Source organism: Rhinolophus sinicus, chromosome 14 (genome assembly GCF_057876585.1).
Source record: "Rhinolophus sinicus isolate RSI-liver-muscle chromosome 14, RSI-T2T, whole genome shotgun sequence".
Lineage (NCBI taxonomy): Eukaryota > Metazoa > Chordata > Mammalia > Chiroptera > Rhinolophidae > Rhinolophus > Rhinolophus sinicus.
Window position 1 is genome coordinate 38180731 of NC_142514.1, and position 18690 is coordinate 38199420.

The following is an 18690-nucleotide window of genomic DNA, read 5'->3' on the forward strand; positions in this document are numbered from 1 at the left end:
TATTACATAGATATTAGCAAAGACTTCTTACAAAACTATGGTAACTAAAATAGTCTGATACTGGCACAGGGATAGGAAAATTGACTAATGGATTAGAAGCATCTAGAAACAGATTCATAAATACAGAGGGTGCCAAAAAAAAATGTATACACATTTTCAGTAAGGAAAAAACTATTAAAATTGTAATACTCGATATATACCAATAACAAAAGATGAATCCAAGTCACGTTTGACTCTGCAATGACAAGGGGTGCTCAAAGTGGTTACCATCAGCGTCCAGACACTTCTGATGACAGTGAACTGCTGCTTGAGCAACGCTGACCAAAGTGTCCGCTTGTATACATTTCTTTGGCACCCCTGGTATATAGAAGCTGATATGTGAGAGGGTGGAATTGCAACTCACTGGACAAAGGATGGGCAATTAAATGAATAGTTATTCAGATGGGAAAAAAAATTAAATTGGGTCCCTACCTCACACCATACACCCTAACTAATCCCAATGGATTAAAACCTTAAATGAGAATACAACTTTAAAAACCTTACAATAAATCCTCCTATTGTGATGCAAGAGGATTTATTTGTGATATCAAGGTAGCGGAGAATTTCTTATAACAGACACAAAAGATATAAACAATGAAAGGAAAGGATGATAAATTCAACTCATTAAAATTAAGACCTTCTATTCTAGGAAAGTACCATCATGAAAGAGAAAGAATAAGTCACAAACTGGCAAAAAATGTCAAGAATTCCTATGAATCAATCAGAAAAACACAACTAACCAATTGAAAAATGAGCAAAGGAGATTAAAGGCATTTCACAGAAGAGGAAACATGAATGGCCTACAAACTATGAAAAGGTACTCCATCTCATTACTAATCAGCTACGTGAAAAGTAAGACCACCACCATTTCACACCCACCAGACTGACAAAGCTATGTAATGTTTTTGAGGATGTGGGAGAACAAAACTTCTATATACTGTACGTGGGTAATTTAGTATAACCACTTTTGAAAACAATTTGGCACTATCTTATGTTCCCTGAGCCAGCAATTCCATTTCTAGGCCCACAGTCTAGTGAAACTCTTCCACTGATCCAAAAAGACACACGAAGAAGCATGTTCACAGCAGCAGTGTGAACTAGCATTCAACTGAAATAACCCAAATGTCCACCACCAAGAGAATGATTAAAGTTGAGATTATTCACACAATGTAATATTACTACTCAGTAGTGAAAATGAATGGATGAATAGCTACACACAATAATACGGACAAAATCTTAAACACGTAAGATTACGTGAAACAATTCAAGATCACATAAAGTAGGATACTACTTTTGTAAAGTTTTAAACCAAACAAAACCAAACAATACGTTGTTTATGGCTCTAGACGTATGATGAAACCGCGTTACGCAAAGCAGAGAATGCTAGACAGAAAACGAGCAGTGGTTCCAGAACGTCATGGATGTTCATTTTGCTACGCGTTATTACTTACACATATTTGCATGTATTCTTTTGAATGTATCAAATAGGATATAATTCTTTAAATGTAAACATGAGTAAGAGCTGTGGGGCTGAACAGTGCTGGTTCCAACCCTGGTGTCTCCACTTTCCCGCGTGTGACCTGCACAAGTCTCTTTCCTAAGCTTCTGCTTCTGTTACTTTATCTAACAAATGGGGACAGTAACACCTCTCTCCGGAGGTGTTTGGAGCCAATCCTAACTCAGCGCAATGTCTGGCATGTATGAAGCACTGAGTAAGTGTTGGCTACTTTTATTATTACTATTCATGAAGATAAACATAGTGGCAGGACATGGACCCAGCCTCCACCACTACCTCTCAGTCCCGTGCTCCTTCTATGATGCCCTTTCTGTCTGGGGTCCCCAGGCCCCTGTGAGCTGAAGCAGGGGGGCTCTTTCCAACCTTGTCAGAGGAGCTGCATCAGAAGCGCCTTGGCCAACAGCCCCTCTGCAGTCAGGCGATGTTTACATTCCTGCTGGATTAAAATCCTCAGCCCACACTGTAGTGGCCTCGGGGCCTTGGTTATTAATAACCTGGCCTAGTGCTAAGAGCCCCCAGAAAATGGCTGGCAGGTAATAGGTGGGATGGCACAGGCACTTCTTGGATGCACATGTGCTCTGGGGACAGAAACGAGCCTCTTCCAGGCCCTGGCTGGTACCATTACCTGGAGCTGGGGTAAGGGAGGGGGGCCGGCAGCTCAGTCCTGACTTGGGGGGGGCTCCACTTCTAGCCTTGCCTCTGCTTGCTGCAGGGACCCCAGGCAGGCTGCTTCAGCCTCTCATTTGTAAAACAGCACCTGGATCAAATGCGTTAGTGCACGTAGACCAGTGCTTACCACAGGGAGGCCCATCACTTTTAGCTATGATTCCCTTGGGGACCCAGTCTCAAGGGTCATCGTCATTAGTCTATGGGTCCTGGAATTCAGCCTGAAGTATGGCTGTGTCCCAGGGCCCCGAGCAAGGCCTGGTACCAAATACGAAGCATCAGCGAGTGTGAGCTGAACACCACTGCCCAGTGGCAGGCCAGCCTCTGCTCCCACTTCCGGAGGAGAACCTCACCCCTTCCCTCCACTGGCGGAGGTCCTGCCTGTTAGCAAGTCCTTCCTGACACTGAGCTGAACCTGCTTCCTAACAGCTTCCTCCCTCTGAGCTGAGATGGGGGGATGACAGTGCGGAGGAGAAGCCCCACCCCCATTTGTACCCACTCTCTAGGGCCCAAATCCGCATGCCCTACTCAGTGGGCATTCTGCCTGCCATCCTGGAGGAACGATGGCTTCCTCAGGCTTGTAGAGCCCACACTCACAGACACATGCTGCACGGACACGCAGAGGTGTGCAGACACAGTCACACAGCCACAGACAAACACACACACAGCAGCGCACGGCAGCTTGGCCCCTGGAGACACATTCAATCACACAGGAGTAGCCACAGATATTACCGTGCAGACATACGCCTGTGCACACGTGCGCATGTACACCCCCCCACACACACACAAGCACACATCAAGCCACGGTGATTGGCACTCAGAGACAGGCAAACACATATAAACACAGGGCCCCAGAGGCACTGGGCAACTCTAGAAGCCAGGGAGCCCGGGTCAGAGCCCATTAGCGGACGGGGCTCAGGCCTTCCTAGAAAGGGACTCGCTTTACCCTGAACATGTCCCTTGGGGGCAGCTCAGGCTAATGCCGGAGACCACAGGTCTCCCCTTAGTCACTCAGCAAGCCTGACATTGAGGAGCTTTTTCAGAAGTGGCATAAACAGATATTCAAGACATAGTCTCTGCTTCATTCCATGCCACACACATCATCACACAAATTGCAAGATAATAACAATTAGAACAGCGACTGTCGACTGTCGCAGACCAGTTAACTAGTGTGGAGACCTCGCCACTTACTCCCTATACCAGCCTGCAGCCTGCTTGCTCCAGATGTTCTACACAGCAGGATCCTGTGGTCTGGGATCGGCCTCGCCCACACCAGGCCATCTGCACTTCTGGTTTCCACTTGTGAGGTACTGCTCTGAGTTCCCTCAGGGTCACTCTCCATGAGGCCCTGGTCAAGCATAGCTCTGAGCCTCAGTTGCCCCAGATGTCACTGGACGTTTGGTCAGCTTCCCCTGCAACTTGCCCACCGACCCTCCCTTTCTCCCAGGTCCCACTCACCTCTGTCCCTAGCACCCTACACATTGCTGGGCGTATTCCAAGGACTCCATTAGGACTGCTGAACTCCCTCCCCACCCTGGAAGACACTAGTGGCAGACCCTCCCTCTCGGTCTTCCCTGGGAGATCACGTGTACACGAGTCCTCCTTTCAGGGTCTGCTTCTGGGACACGCACTTATACACTGTCTTACAGACGAGGAAACGGAAGCTTCCGAAAGGTAAAGTCACTTTCTAATGTCACACAGCACAGCCTGCCCTTGGCGGTTAATTCTGGGGAGGCCGCCTCCCCACCCCTCATCTGAGGGTGTTGATGAGGTCCTGATGTCTGCTGGTTCCTAACTGGGGTAGAGGAAACAGCCCACTTTACCCGCATGCCCAAACCACATTCACGGTTCCAGCTGTGCCATTAGCCAGGAGCTCTGTGATCCTCGTTAGACGTGGGGTCTAGATGTGAATACAGTTAAGAGGAGGAGGGCTGAGTTCAGCCAGGGTTTGACCACAGGCCTGCTGGAGGGGAGACGTCCACCCCGCCCAACGCCTGGGCGCCCTACCCTCTCAACAAGCGGTGCAGTCACTCCAGGGGCAGAGTGGGCGGCCCCATCTGGACCTGACGTTTCGTCAGGGGCCCTCACTGGACACCCTGGCCCAGCACAGAGGATACTTGGGCCAAGTTGGAAAACTGCTTGCAAATGCAGTGCTCTCCAGCAACCTATATAAATTTGGAGAAAAGGGGTTATTAAACCCTGGGAAACTGCAACCAAAGACACTAACTACATTCTTGGAAAAGCCTCTCGAATCAAGTCATTACCTGCTAGTGAACAAGAAGGGGGCAGAGATTTTAGTTACCCCCCTGGCAGGAGTGTGTGGACGTGCTCCTGAGGCACACACACTTATGTTCACACGTACTCACGCCTCTCCCGCTGCAGCCCAGCCTCACGTCTCTGCAGCCCTGAGGACAGAGCCCGAGCTCCTCCACCTGACACACCAAGCCCTGTTACCAGCCCTGCTCACCCCTCCATCACTCAGTGTTCTGGGCCTCCAGGCCTTTTCTTATGCTGTTCCCTCTCATGTGGGACACCCTTCCCATCCTTTCACACCAGGATAAGTCTTACGTAGCTTCCCTCCCTGGATTAAATCCTCTCCATTCGGTCCCCACTTATATCCCTTCAGGGGATACATCCTGGGGGTTTTGTAACTGGGGTCCTGAGTCTGCCCCCGCTCTAGACCATGAGCAACTCCTGGACAGGACTCCTGGCTGCGTGGCCAATGCTGAGCACGAGGCAGGCACACAGTAGGTGCATAGAGGTGAGTAACACATGCACACAGCTGCACACACACCAACCTGCTCTGAGCTGGCCCTTGAGCAGCCCCAGGCACGGAGGCTGCTGCAGCAGCCACTGCATAGGAGGGCCCGGCCCACCAGCCTGCTGTCTCTTCTCGGAGACACGCGCAGGTGCAGTCAGTAAGAAACGGATGAGAATTCAAGGCGGCCCAGCGGGAGTGAACAACCTGAACTACCCCAGTGTGTCCACTGGGAAAGGACAACCAAAATCATCCCCCACACTGCCCTTGCTGTGGCTGTCCGGAATGTGCTCTCCTCCAGATACCAGATTCAGCTTTTTGTCTGTTTTCTCAGTGAATCTTATGATATTGGCATTACTCTCCATTTTATGTATGAGGCTGAGGCTCAGAGAAGTTAAGTGCTGGGATTCCAAACCCTGGCCTCCCATTGCTTCAGGATACTCTCATTAAGCATTTGCTATCCAGACAAAATGGGTCCCAACGCACAAACTGGCTGACCTGCTTTCTTTCCCAGACAATAATAACACTGCACTTCAACAAGTTGCCTTCTGTGCCTTGGCTCCTAGGAAGCTCCAGGAAAATACAGGATTCAATCACAATTTAACTAAATGAGCTTAGGTTTTTTTCATGTATGTCTGTCCTTTTCTCTAATCTCCACCCGTTTAACTACATATAGATCTTTTATTGTAAACACCCATGTATTAATAGAAGACCAAAACTCAATAAGGAATAAAATGGGCTAGAACAGAAGGGAATGGCCTAGGACACCACAGCAGGATTTTTCTGGTGTTTCCTCCACTTATCCCTGTTCACAGGACGAGACTGAAGCCCAGAGAAGGGGAGCATGGACCGTACCTCAAGTGCTCCCAGCCTCTGCAGGCCTGGCTTCTGGCCTGAATTATCCACTTGGCACAGCAGGCACACTACCTAGAATCAGCTGACCTTTGAACTATGCAGGTTTGAACTGTGCGGGTCAATTGAAAACTTCCACAGATAAATGGACCCACACAGTTCAAACCCATGTTGTTCAAGGTCAACTCACTCATGAAAATGTTTTAAAGTAAAATCGAAAGAAAAGAAAGAACTTTTAAGTCCAAGAAAATGTTTTAACACATAATGTGAATATGTGGTCTTTACACCAATGGGATTTTTCATGTTTTTGATGGAGGTGGGGCCAAAGCCAAAAGTGCCAGCATCACGAATGTCACGAGGAGGCCCTGCTGGCTTGACCCATCTCACCGGTGAGTACGGGAAGCTCCTACTTCCCACCTGCCGGCTTCCTGGGGGCCCAGGCCTATTCTGCACTTCCCTTTCTGACAGGATCCAAAGGGAGCGTTTTCATGAACATTGTAGGGAGAGTGGGGCCTTGCCAGGTGAATCTAATTTATACCCTGCAGTAACCACCTCAGACAGCTCTTGAAAGGCTGAAACCGCCGCCCGGCTGTGGGAGGGGATCCCCTGGCTGATTTTGCCAACGAGTTGTCAGGACAAACCTTCCTGGGTTCAAAATGTGGAGACAATTAAAGAGCTGGGGCTTTGAAGGCACAAGCTGAGAACTTCCTGACGGAGGTGCTGACGCGGGCGGTAGACCCTCCTTCCTCACGCCTCAGGACCACACCTTGTCTTCCCCAGCCTTGAGCTGGGCTCACTGTGCGGGCAGAGTGGGAGCGGAGCTGTCCTGCGAAACACCATCCCACTCAGGGTCAAGTGGCAACAGAGCTCAGAGGAGCGGTATGGCAGGGAAATGGCTTGCCCTGGGCATCACCGCTGACCCCGAATGACCCCAGGCATCACTGTTGACCCCGAATGACCCCAGGCATCACTGTTGACCCCGAATGACCCCAGGCATTACTGCTGACCCTGTGTGTGACTGTCCGCTGGCTATCCTGCTTCTCCAGGCCCCAGGGTCTTCACTGGGAAGATGGGGCAATGGTCCCAAAGACACAAGGTTGTCACGGGATTATATGGGGCGAAGGGCAGTAAAGAACTCCAGGCAGATGAGGCAGGATTCTCATTCCCACTGAACAGATAAGGTAACTGACACCAGAACAAGGAAACAGCTCGCCCTGCCAGAACAAGGGATCCAGTGAGGCTTTGGACATAGACCTGGATCCAGGAGCCCAGAAGGCAGGGTCTGGGTCTTCCCGAGGAGTGGTCCCACCTGCAGGCTTACTTGGATTCAAGTCCTGACCCAGCTCTCCTGGCTGTGGGACGTCCCCACAACCTCTCTTCTGCCCAGTGTGTGCGGCCACGAGCCATACAGCCCCTCCACCTGACCTGCTTCCCTCACCCTTTCTCAGGGCTGGAGCCCAAGGCAGTTGCCCCCAAACCCCTCTCTTCCTCTGCCTCCCCTAACCTGTGAGGTCAGCTCTCGTACTTCACATAGACTCCAGTGGGGGTGGGACACGAGGACGGACGCTTGGGGCTCATGGTGCAGAGTCTTGATACAGCAACCCCCACCCGGTACTGAATCAGCTTCTGAAAAGCTCAGATTACATGAGATTGTTTTGAAGAGCTGCAGTAACTAATGCAGGTGCCTTGTGAGGGGTCCTCTGGGGCGAGTGCAATGAAAACAGGAAGTAATCAGTGCATGCTCTATTACAGAAACTCGCTGACACAGAAGGTATCCTGAAGCAGTGGGAGCCCAGGGTTTGGAATCCCAGCACTTAACTTCTCTGAGCCTCAGTCTCCTCATCCAGCAAGTGGGAGAGTAACGCCAGTATCAAAAGATTCACTGAGAAAACACAGACAAGAGAGCACATTCCCTAACCAATGCCACTTTCTTTTCCCACACTTCAAAGTATTTGCCTCGGGGTAGTTTCATCATTTCCCCTGCTGTATTCTTGGCTGTAAAATAGGCCTTTTGTCATCAATTAATGCAAAATTGTATTCTTGCTCTATCTCTGGGCCCATGGTCATAAAAACAGGGTCTGTGGAGATGGAATTAATGATAAACAGCTGCAGCAACAGCAGCTAATTACCGAACATCTACTACGTGGACGACTTGACTGTAAATTTATTTCCGAGCCCCAGAAACAGCGTGGGAACCTGATGAGAACTCCTTCTTTCTGGGCCTCAGTTTCCAGATACATAAAAGGATTGAGCCAGATGGTTTCTAAGCTCTTGCCTGGGTCTCACGTTCTATGAGCTGGTGGACTCAGGGTGTCACTGTAGATTAACTAGGGAGGGAAGTCAGGGCAAGTGATGGGGTGAGAGGAGTGAACTAACATGTCTGAACACCTACTGTGCACCAGGCACTGTGCTGGCCACTCTGGGCACACTACCTACCTAGCCGAACCCAGACATGCATCTTGAACCTGAGCAATCCTCACCCCCGCCTTGAATTTGTTGCAAAAACCCTCATTATACAGGGTAAGACGCCTGATCCTCCGCCTGAACCCTTCCCAGCACACTCCATCACTTCTACCCCACACTCCCCTTTCCATTCAATCACATTCATTGAGCAAACAGTTGTTGATTGTGTTATTGTATGTCAGGAACTATTCCAGGCATTGGAGATGCAGCAGGGAACCTGCCCTAAGAAGACTAGATTTCATGGAGCTTACATTTGAGTACAGGGACAGATCACAGACAAACAAATACCAGGTACTATGAGGAGCTACGCAGCTGAAGGTGCCACTTAAGACATGCGGTAGTCAGGGAAGGCTTCCTGGAGGAGGAGACACGAACTTCCATGAAAGCCTCTGTGGGCCTGAGTATAGGGAGGTGAGGCTGGAGCAAGAGCATTCTGAGCAGACAGAATGAACATACAAAGAGCCTGAAGTGGGAACAAACTTAGCATGTTTGAGGAACAGCCTGGAGCCACTGAGGCTGGCGCAGAGCAAGAGAGAATGTGGAAGGAACTGAGGTCTGAGAACTCAATATGGGTCACACACATACCCCTTCCTGTCCTCCATCTCCTTCCTCCTCCCCTGGGCCTTGCTAGGAATATGGAAAGATAACTATGGATGTCAGAATGTCTCAGTTCAAAGGATCTTAGGGATTCTGGAGTCCAAGCCTTCCATTTTACAGATGAGAAAAACGAGGCCCCAAAGGGTCTGGTGACTTTCCCAGAACAACAAGGCAATTTGAGTGCAGAGGTGGGGAAGAAACTGAGCTCTAAACCCCTGGCCCACACTCTCTGACTGACCAAGACTGACTGAATCAGGGTCATGAGGCCTCAGAGCTTTGAACTAATCAAAATCCTTATCATACACATGAAGAAACTGAGGTTCCAAGGTCAGGTGGCTCTGTGTGCAGGAAGATAGCAAGGGGTGGGTGGGCAGTGGAAGTGAAAACTCACGTACCATGCCTGCGTGGGCCCTTGCCCAGCAATCCATCATCGTGCCTTTCTCATGCACATAGGAGGTGTGATGTTTGAGAGACCTGCCACTGGTTAAAGTCTCCCTGGGGCCTGCTGGGAGGTGCTTTGTGAAGCAGACCCTGCCAGGAGGAAAGGTGATTCTGACACGTGTGGACTATACAAGCTGCCTGCCATCTCCCGCTGCATGACCTCCAGCAGGTCATCTCCCTGCCTTGGGCCTCGGGTCCCCATCTGTCAAAGGGTGCTCCAAGAGCTTGGAGCAGCATCAGAGGAGAGTCCCTGGAAGGTTCTTCGCCAGTGCAAACCCAACACTAGGAAGCGTTCTTCAGAATTTGGGAGGCCAGTGATGGTGTAAATGGAAGCAATGCATGTAAACCCTCAACGCAGGGCCTAGCACATAGTAGATACTTGACAGATGGTGGCTCTGTTAGTGGGTAGGGCACGGGGCATTGTTCTCTGGATCACTTTTGCTCTGTGACCATCCATGAGCCAAATCCTTTCTATGGGCCTCAGTTTCCACATCAGCAAACCCCACAAGTGCACACACAGGCGTTGGTACTTGGTGAGCCACCCCCTCCGTCCTGGGGACCTGGGGAGAAGGGATGGCGGCTGGTGGTGGGGAGTGAGCGAGAGCATCTTGAGGAAGTCTCCGAGGCACAGCAGACTCGTTTTCCTTCTTGACTTCCAACTGCGCTCATGTTCGTTGGCAACTCCTGGTCAGAAATGACCCTGTAGGCTCAACTGACTCCCAACACTTGGAGTTCAGCCGATTCTGGGAAGCGCAAGTCGTGGTTAAACGGGGGTGTGGAAAGCAACTTTGGGCAGTGGGATGATCATGGAGCAGGGAGCCAGGGACGTGAGGTAGAGTCCCAGGTGTGACACCTGGCCAGGTAGCTTCCACGTTGTGGATTTCAGTGACCTCCACTGTGAAACAGGGAGCCCGCCACCTCCCTGTGCATTCCTGGAGCACAGCGACTATCCATCGAAAGTCTGCATTCTGGGGCCCCACCCAGGGCCTGGCCACGCCTGGGCAGGTACAAATGCTACTCTCAGCTCGAAAACCCTAAGCCTTTCAGCTGATAAAACAAAGCGGCTGGTGGAGGGTTCACCAGTTGAACATGCACTCACTAGGTGCTTGGCTTGCTCCATGTCCAGCAGAGACCTCCCAGTCATGTCCCCAGAAACGCATAGTCCTGCAGAGACCTCCAGTCCCACTGTCCCTTCAGCAAGAAATGCACAGCTTAGCACCACCATACCATCTGCCCCCAACACGCAGACGGATCAAGGGAGGCCAGGCGGGGGGGTGTGGTGGGGCCAAGCGCAGGCTGTGCTCCCTCAGGGAGCCACCTCGCAGCCCTTTGGAAATCACCACTAGCAGGGTCATGGAGTCCCCGTGATGGACTCTCACTTTATCATTAGCCTCGTCAGAAGAATGCGTGGTGAGGAGGCAGCACGGCGCGAGTCAGTGCCGTAATCACTTACAGACCATGCTGGCCCCAGTCCTGGCAGTGGAAGGAGATTTATTGTGGAGATGGATGGAAAACAAAGAACAGTTGTGCAAACTTTACGGAGTTACATTATGGGAAATGCCTTTCCCATTTCCCACTGGTAAATGTGCTGGACGCCGTTTCCAAAGAGGATTGGGCTCCGTTACCCCATCGGGTCAGACACGATGCCCAGGCCCTGGCTGCCAGCCAAGCACTGCTGTCTCGGGGCACAGCTGACCCAGGATGCTCTGGAGGAGCCAGGGAAGAGGGCTCCTTCCTGGGCCTCTGGACCCTCACCTGCCTATTGTCACTCCCAGCCCCCCATGTACCCACCTTGACCAACATTCAACATGTTAACGTTGATTGCGTCACTCTCCTGCTCAGAACCCTCCCACGACTTTCTCCACTGCCCTCAGGGTAGAGTCCAAGCTCCTCATACTGGACTTTGAGGCCCTTTCAGGTCCAATTCCAACTGCTATTTCTGCTCCCAGCTCCTATGCATATAACACACTCCATGCAAAAGAGGACACCTACATGCCCTTCAAGGGTCAAGACTATCACATCTCAAAACTTTTGCATAAGTTGTTCCATTTCCTTGAAATAGCTTTCCTCATGGTCTGCCCCTGAAAAGCTCCTAGGCTCCCCTCAATGCCCAGCTCTTATGACGTCCTGGGGGAAGTCTTCTCTCTCCTCTGTGGCCCTTGGTTAATTCCCTTGCCCCCATCTTCATCTGATGTTGTACCCCCTGCTTCTAGAGTAAAATCCGGCACAGTGCGGGTGTCAATACAGCTGCGTTGAAAAGTTGGCAGCGGGGAGACAGTATAGCTGAGCTTAAGGCTCTCTCCTTAGGTGGGGGCACAAGTAGGGACTCCTGAGTGTTCTGGGTCTTGGAGCGTCCAGGGTGACCGAGGCCATAGGGTCGTGTGACCCATCACCCACTTAACAGATGAGGCCAGGACACTGAGGTCTGTTACTGCAGCAGTTAAATGAAGCCCAGGAAGTCGGCTCAGCTAACCCATCTGCCATCAGCGGAGACAGAGCCTATTAATGCCCAATCATGAAGTTTACCATTTCCAGGATGTCCCTCTTCGAAAACATGGTCTAGACGCTTTCTTAGAGTCACTGTTGATTTTATCTGACTTTCTCATTCCAGTAAGAGAATCATTTCAATTCCATTTACATTTAATTCAAAAGCTCTTTCCCCCTTTTATTATTTTAAATTCAATTCAGAGGGTTGTATGTTTTTTTTCATCCTTAATTTTTTTCATATTCCATAAAGCAGTGTTGAATTCACAAAACTTGGCCAGCGTTCCTCAAGCGTGGTGCTCCCAGGAATTCTCATTTCTACAAGAACTCGGGTTTGATGACTCGGAAAAAAAAAAAAAAAAAAGGAACAAGGGCTCCTGTTTTTAAGCACCAAGTATTTGCCAGGCATGAGGTAAGTGCTCCATATACATGATCTCATTGAATTCTTACAACACTCTCCCCTTTACAAAGACAGGCCACTGAGGCTCAGACAGGCCATGTGACTTGTTTGAGATCTCACAGGTGAGTAAGGGGCAGAGCAGGAATCTGAACCCCACGGGTTACCCTATGTGCTTACTTAGCCATCGGTCCACCCTGGCTCACCAATTCCTGGCTCAGAATTTAAATAAGGCAGGAAAGGAGGGGTCAGGGATGGAGAAGAGGGAGGGGTGGGGACAGGGCAGTGGATGGGAAGAGGGTAGGGTAGGGGATGAAAGTGGAGGTGAGGGGTGGGGGATGGGCAGGGGAGGCCTGTAGGGCAGGGAAGGGGGAAGCCCAGGAGAGCTGCAGACCAGAAACTGCATGTGGGGAGCATGTGGCTAGCAAGTTACATGCTTGATGGGAAACCTACCAGGGGGGACGCTCCTGTGAGGGTAACTGTGGACTCCGAGGCCCCGTTACAGGCAGAAGCACTGGAGTGGGAGTCAGAAACTCAACTTGATCCCCTCTGGGGATCACTCTGCAGTTCGCACAGCACAGACCCTCCACCCCCCACAGGGACTCTCCAGGGGCATCACAAGCCCATTTTACAGGTGCATCCACTGAGATTCAGGAGTGAAGTGACTTGTCCAAGGCTGCACAGCCAGTGAGCAGCAGAACTGGGATTCCAGCTCCACCTGTCTCCCGTTCCTCTGCCCTTCCCCAGGCATGGCATTTCCTTCTGGGGCCTTAGTTTCCCCCTCTGGACAGTGACAAGAGAAGGCCCTTAGGGCTCTGACCTAATCACGAGGCTGGAGCTTCAGAAAGCCCGAGTTTGATTTTTAAAAACGAGGGGAGGGGGAAAGCATCCAGTATAAGCCAAGATCTATGGAGGAGGAAACTTGGCTTCAAGAAGGGAAAGGATCTTTGCTTCTATTGGGCCCTCACTGAACACAGAATGCTAGGCATTATCCCATTTCACAGCACAGGAAACGGAGGCTCAGCACAGCGAAGTCCTATCCAAGATCACAAAGCCTGTCCCTGGCAGAGTAGGGACTTATAAGAGCCATGTCTACTCCTTTGGGAATGTTGGCCATTGCGTGGTCACTATCCATTTTAGACTCTCCCTTTTCTCATCTCCTAATACAAACGGCCAAGAAAAATCAGATCCATCCGTTGTGCACTTACTGTGTGCCAGGCATTATGTTAAATAGCTCATGTATAGTATGTGTTATGGAAGCCCGACCACTGTTCCATTCCCTCCACTTTACAGGTAAGAAAGCAGAGGCTTGCAGAAGTCAGTTACTTGCACACAATCACAGGCTGGTAGACAGCCAAGCCAGGCTTCAAGTTAAGGCTTTCTTGCAGAAAAACCTTAAGCACCAAATGAGGGGGGTGAACGTGACTATCTTTAAGGTCCCTCCAGTCGTGTGACTTCATAGGAAATGGGTCTGGAGGACAGTATCCAGGCAACCTCACAGAGCCTTGGAGTAGAGAGGTTGGATGTCCACCAGGGGAGAGCCTCTGTACTAGGGAGCAGGCTCAGCTGTTCTGCCTCCAAGGCCAGGCCAGGCATCAAAGGGCATGTGGTCCCCAAGACACTCAGCCGCACCAGGAAACATTGTTATACATGGGGCAACACGTGCTGGGAGAGCAGGAGGCACAGAGGAAGGGGTAGGAGAAACGGGGACACCGGACTTGGCTGTGAAGGATGGTTAGGAATTTGCTGGGCTGGGAAAGGCAATCCAGATGGAGGGACCAGCAAAAGCCATAGCCCAGAGGAGTGAAAGAATCTGGGAGGAAAGGAAGCCTCAGGGCAGGGAGAAATAAAGCAGGCATCCCAGGGCTACTGTTAACTCTCTGGGCGACGCTGGGCCACAGAACCCCCTCTCTGGGCTTCAGCGTGCCCATCTAATAAATGAATAGACACAAGAACTGATGTGACCCCAGAGGGGTTGTTAATGAGGCACATCTGGATGCCAAGATGAAGCTTGCCTTCACCCAGGAAGGTTTCCTACCCAGACCCTTCCATCTGGAATGAGACGAGGCTCCAACTCCAACTCCCCTTCCCAAAGGAGCTGGACTTGGTGACTTGAGCTGGTTGGACCAGCTTGGCCTTTCTAGGCTCATTTACAGGAGGGTTCTCCAGGGCAGGGGTTTTGAACCATGTTCCCTTTTGCAGCTTTTTAAGCTCCACAGAACCCCCAGCCTCCAGGAAAGAAGACTGTTTTCAGATGACTTATTTATTTTGAAGGTGAAATGTCTAATTCCTTATCCCATGAGCACTCTCTCCTCCAAGATAGAACAAAAGACCCATCGTGTCATCAGGGCAGGGGACAGCAACAGGCTCTCAAGGTGACTGGGCCACTGACTTAGGAAAACGAGTTAAATGCAAATGTCTGTCAGTTTCCCTGCTGGACTGAGGGCTCCTTGAGGCCAGGCTGGCTTTGATTCCCTTCTGTGACCTCAGGTCTACCAGGGCCTGGCACACAGGAGATGCTCGGTGACCGCTTGCTGAATGACTTTCATATTTGGATATTCTCTTGATATTTGTAAGCAGACTAATGATTCTTTGCCTGGGAGGTCGCATGGGGTCTCTGGAGTCAGGCTGAGACCTGGGTTCAAATCTGACCCATGATACATTTGGGGCCTGAACTTGGGCGTGAAATGGACAGCCCTTTCCCTATCTGTGAAATGGGGATAATAATTCCAATCTCTAGGAATGTTCTGGCTGCGATCACACATGTGGGGAAGCCCCATATAAATTGAATAACGTTCTCGTCCCCCTTGACCGACTTGGACAAAGTTTTACAGCCAGGCCTCAAATCCTCAGCTCCTGGCTCCCTCCCTTCCTCCATCGTCCAGCAATAATATCACAAGATTCAAGGGCAGCATCCTTCCCACGGTGCCAGAAGTCTCACATCCCATAATTTTGTCTCCAGACCCCCAGGTCCCAGCACGAGGCCCTGCACACAGGGCAGCCTACTCCTCGGGTGAGGCAAGTGATTCAGGAAGATTCTTCCCTCAGTTGAGGGTCACTTTCCCACAGTCTAACCTTCCCCAACTGTCGGCTACCAGCTCCTTCGGGAAACAGCCCCCCACTGAAGCCCCTTTGCTGTGCACTCCGGGCCCCTCACCACCCTCTCAGGGTCCGTCCTCTCCATCCAATCTTTCCATGAGGAGGATGGACTAACAGACCTGCCTGCTCAGAGATTTCAGGCTCCTGGATAATTCCCAGGATTGAGCCTGAGATGCTGAGGTGCGTCAGGGCGGCTGCTGGCCTAGAAATACGCCCAGCCCACAAGGTTGGTCTCAGGCCACGGTGGGCGGGGAAGGAGCGATGCCCAGGGACTCCACTGGCTGTGATCTGAGAAGCGCAGAGGGCTCTACTCTGCTGAAGGAAGAGACTGGGCAAAGGCGGGTAGGTGGAAGGCAGTGCGGCCTACGGAATGGTCCAGGCAGCTGAGTAAGGTGATGCAGAACAGGCCATTTCTCTGGGAATGTCAGTAACATGGGCAAGGTAACGCATGGTGGACATAGCATGTCCCAGAATATGTCAGTTCTCTTTTCTCTCAGGACTGCCCATGAGCTATGATCCCAGACCGCCAGTCAAGCCTGACTATCAACTCACAGCCTGGCTGGGCACTTAGTCATTATCTGTCCCCTGCCACATGGCAGACGTGTGACCTTGGGTAGTGATTTAGCCTCTCTGGGCCGCCGAGTTTTCACCAGTTTTTGTTCTGAAGATGGAATGGGGAAGGGCCAACACTGAGCCAGGATATAAGAATCTCTGAATCTCAATAAACAGCAACGCCCACTTCTTCCCCACCCATCTTAGCACCCAGGGTTTTGTTTTTCAGGAGGGGTGGGGGGCTGGGAGCCCCAGGATTATGGAAGATGAGAGTAAATTTGGCCTGGGCTGGCCCTCTGGGAGGTGAGCAAGGCACTCCCAAAAAGTCCAGCCAGGTGGCCAGTGTTCTGAGTTCCTTGGCTGGTTAAGGCCAATCGATAATGCTCAGGTTTTGGTCAGATACATTTCCCTGGTCCCAGGTGCAGCGGCACCCAGGACAGATTGGCACATGGCAGAGAGGGATGGGGACCAATGGCCAGTGCCACTGCAGCTGCCAGAGGAACCCGGACAGGATGGAACCCCACGGCTCCAGCTGAGCATTGGGACTGGGAGGACTGCACCACAGCCTCCTCCCTGAACCCCCACCCCGGAGCCCCCTTCTAGCTCCAGTCACCAGACACTGCCTGGTGTAGAGCCCGCACTCGAGATCACTGGCAGACACCTGACAAAGCCACCAGCACGGATGACGGCCCTGCCCGCCTCACCAACAGTGGAGGCTGCTGCAATTAGTCGACCTCACCATCCAGCTCTACCACTGACTGGCTCTTTTGAGCCTCGTTTCCTCATTTGTAAAACAGTCACCAACGATCCTGTCCTAAGTCCTAGGGCTACTGTACGAATGTCCCGAAATGATCAGTGTGAAAGAGTGTGCTGGGGGAAGGAGGGCATTAACTAAGAACTTCCCTATGTCATCTCCTTTTACCCAAACAACAATCCCAAAAGGCAGGTACTATTATTAACCCATCTTACAACCAAGTGTGCGTCAGCTCAGAGAGGCCAACTCACCTGCCTGAGGTCACACAGCTGGTATGCGGCAGGGCGAGGAAGGGACCCAGGTCTATGTGACTCCAGGTCTGTGCGTTTTACCTATCTATACACACGCTCCACGCTGTACTCACAGCTTTGGTAAAACTCCACAAAAGTCAGGGACTGCAGTCAGTCTTATTTCTTATAAAACCCAAGACGATGAGAGGTTTTCCTTTTCACCCTGCCTCTCTTTTTCTTGACATGGACAAAAGCAAACTACAGTCTGCTAATTTCTGCAGTCTCAGACTATCAGAATTCCAACTGTCTGGGAGAGCCAATCTAACAAAGCAAGAAATTAATCTTTTCAAAGTTAACGTCTTAGAGGCGTCGTGGCGGTATTTGGGTTGGACATAACCTTGCTATCGTAACACAGATGAAACCCCCAATTTAATAAGGCTAAGACAACTCGGACAATGTAAGAAACATAACAGGATATTGCAAAGAGATTACGGCGCTTCCTCTGGACGGCATGGACGAGCCAGGGAGAGGGCAGGGTGGGGGATGGATGGTGTGGTCTACTGGGCGGCCAGCGAGGTGGGTGCCAGTCCCAGGCTTGGCCTGAGGTCTAAGAGGCCTCGGCCGAGGAGAGCTGGGCTCCTTGAGACACCTCGAGGCCCGCCTGGTGCGGGAGCTGAGGCTCCACACTTAGGTTAAATGTAAACCAGCTGCAAGGACGGGAGTGTTACAGTTGGATGGAGTGGGGAAGGCTTACCTCATGAAAGAACTGTGGAAACGGCTGCTGGAAAGATAATAAAAGGATTAACTGCTATTTTAGTGGGCCATTTACTCTTCAATCAAAATGTCTCATCTATTTCCTGTTCTCCAGAGGCTCCAGGTCCAAAATTCCTTTGTCTATTACAGCACATGGTAGCAGAGGCCTGTCATGAGAAATTAATAATTTTACAGGGAAGGGTGATTTTATTTATCTGGGTGCGGGCTGGGGCCCGCTCCTTCCCAGGGGTTGCCTACTGCACCAGCATCTGCGGACGGGGGAGCACGCCCATGGCTGCTGGGAGGAGCTCAGAGGAGATCTCTGCTACCATCTCCAGATGTGGCACCCAGCAGCGCGGGCCCTAGGACCCCAGAGAATAATCAGTTGAACGGGAGAAGATCTACACAAACCACAGCACACAGGTTAGAAAGACGCGAGTTCACATTCCACTCCAATGGTTACTAGCTGCGTAATCTTGGGCAGATTATTTTTATTTGTTTTTGTTACTACTACCGTGTTTCCCCAAAAATGAGACAGGATCTTATGTTAATTTTTGCTCCATTAGGGCTTATTTGCAAGGGATGTCATATTTTTTTCATGTACAACAATCTACATTTATTCAAATATAGTCATGTCATCTTCTTCTGGAACATCGTCATAATGTATCAATGCATCTGTTTGGCTGAGATCTTAACTGGGGCTTATTTTCGGGGAAACACGGTATTACTATCATGATTACCAGCCTCTATTATTATTGTTGTTATTGTTCATCTGTAACTAGCTGTGTGACCTGGGGCAAATTATGTACTCTCTCAGCCTCCGTTTCCTCCTCTGTAAAATGAGGATTAACAGTACCCACCCCATAGGGTAGCTGTGAAGACCACGTGGAATTATCACTTAGAATATCCCCTGCATATGGTCAACACTCAGGAGCTGCGGGCCGGTATTAGCGCCATAATCCGAAATCCCCAAAGAGGCAAGATGAGGAGTTCTCATAGCGGTGGATGGAAGGCTAGCTGGACCCCACCGGACTTTTGTTTCCTCATCTATAAAAAGCGTTGGTTTTATAAGACTCTTGTGAAGATTAA

The 18690-nt window shown here is 50.8% G+C and overlaps 1 protein-coding gene across 4 annotated transcripts in view; it reads right to left on the reverse strand.

Annotated features, from left to right (window-relative positions):
- Positions 1–18690, reverse strand: part of GLIS1 (GLIS family zinc finger 1) — a 212879-nt gene that overhangs the window by 59448 nt on the left and 134741 nt on the right. The window lies entirely within an intron of this gene.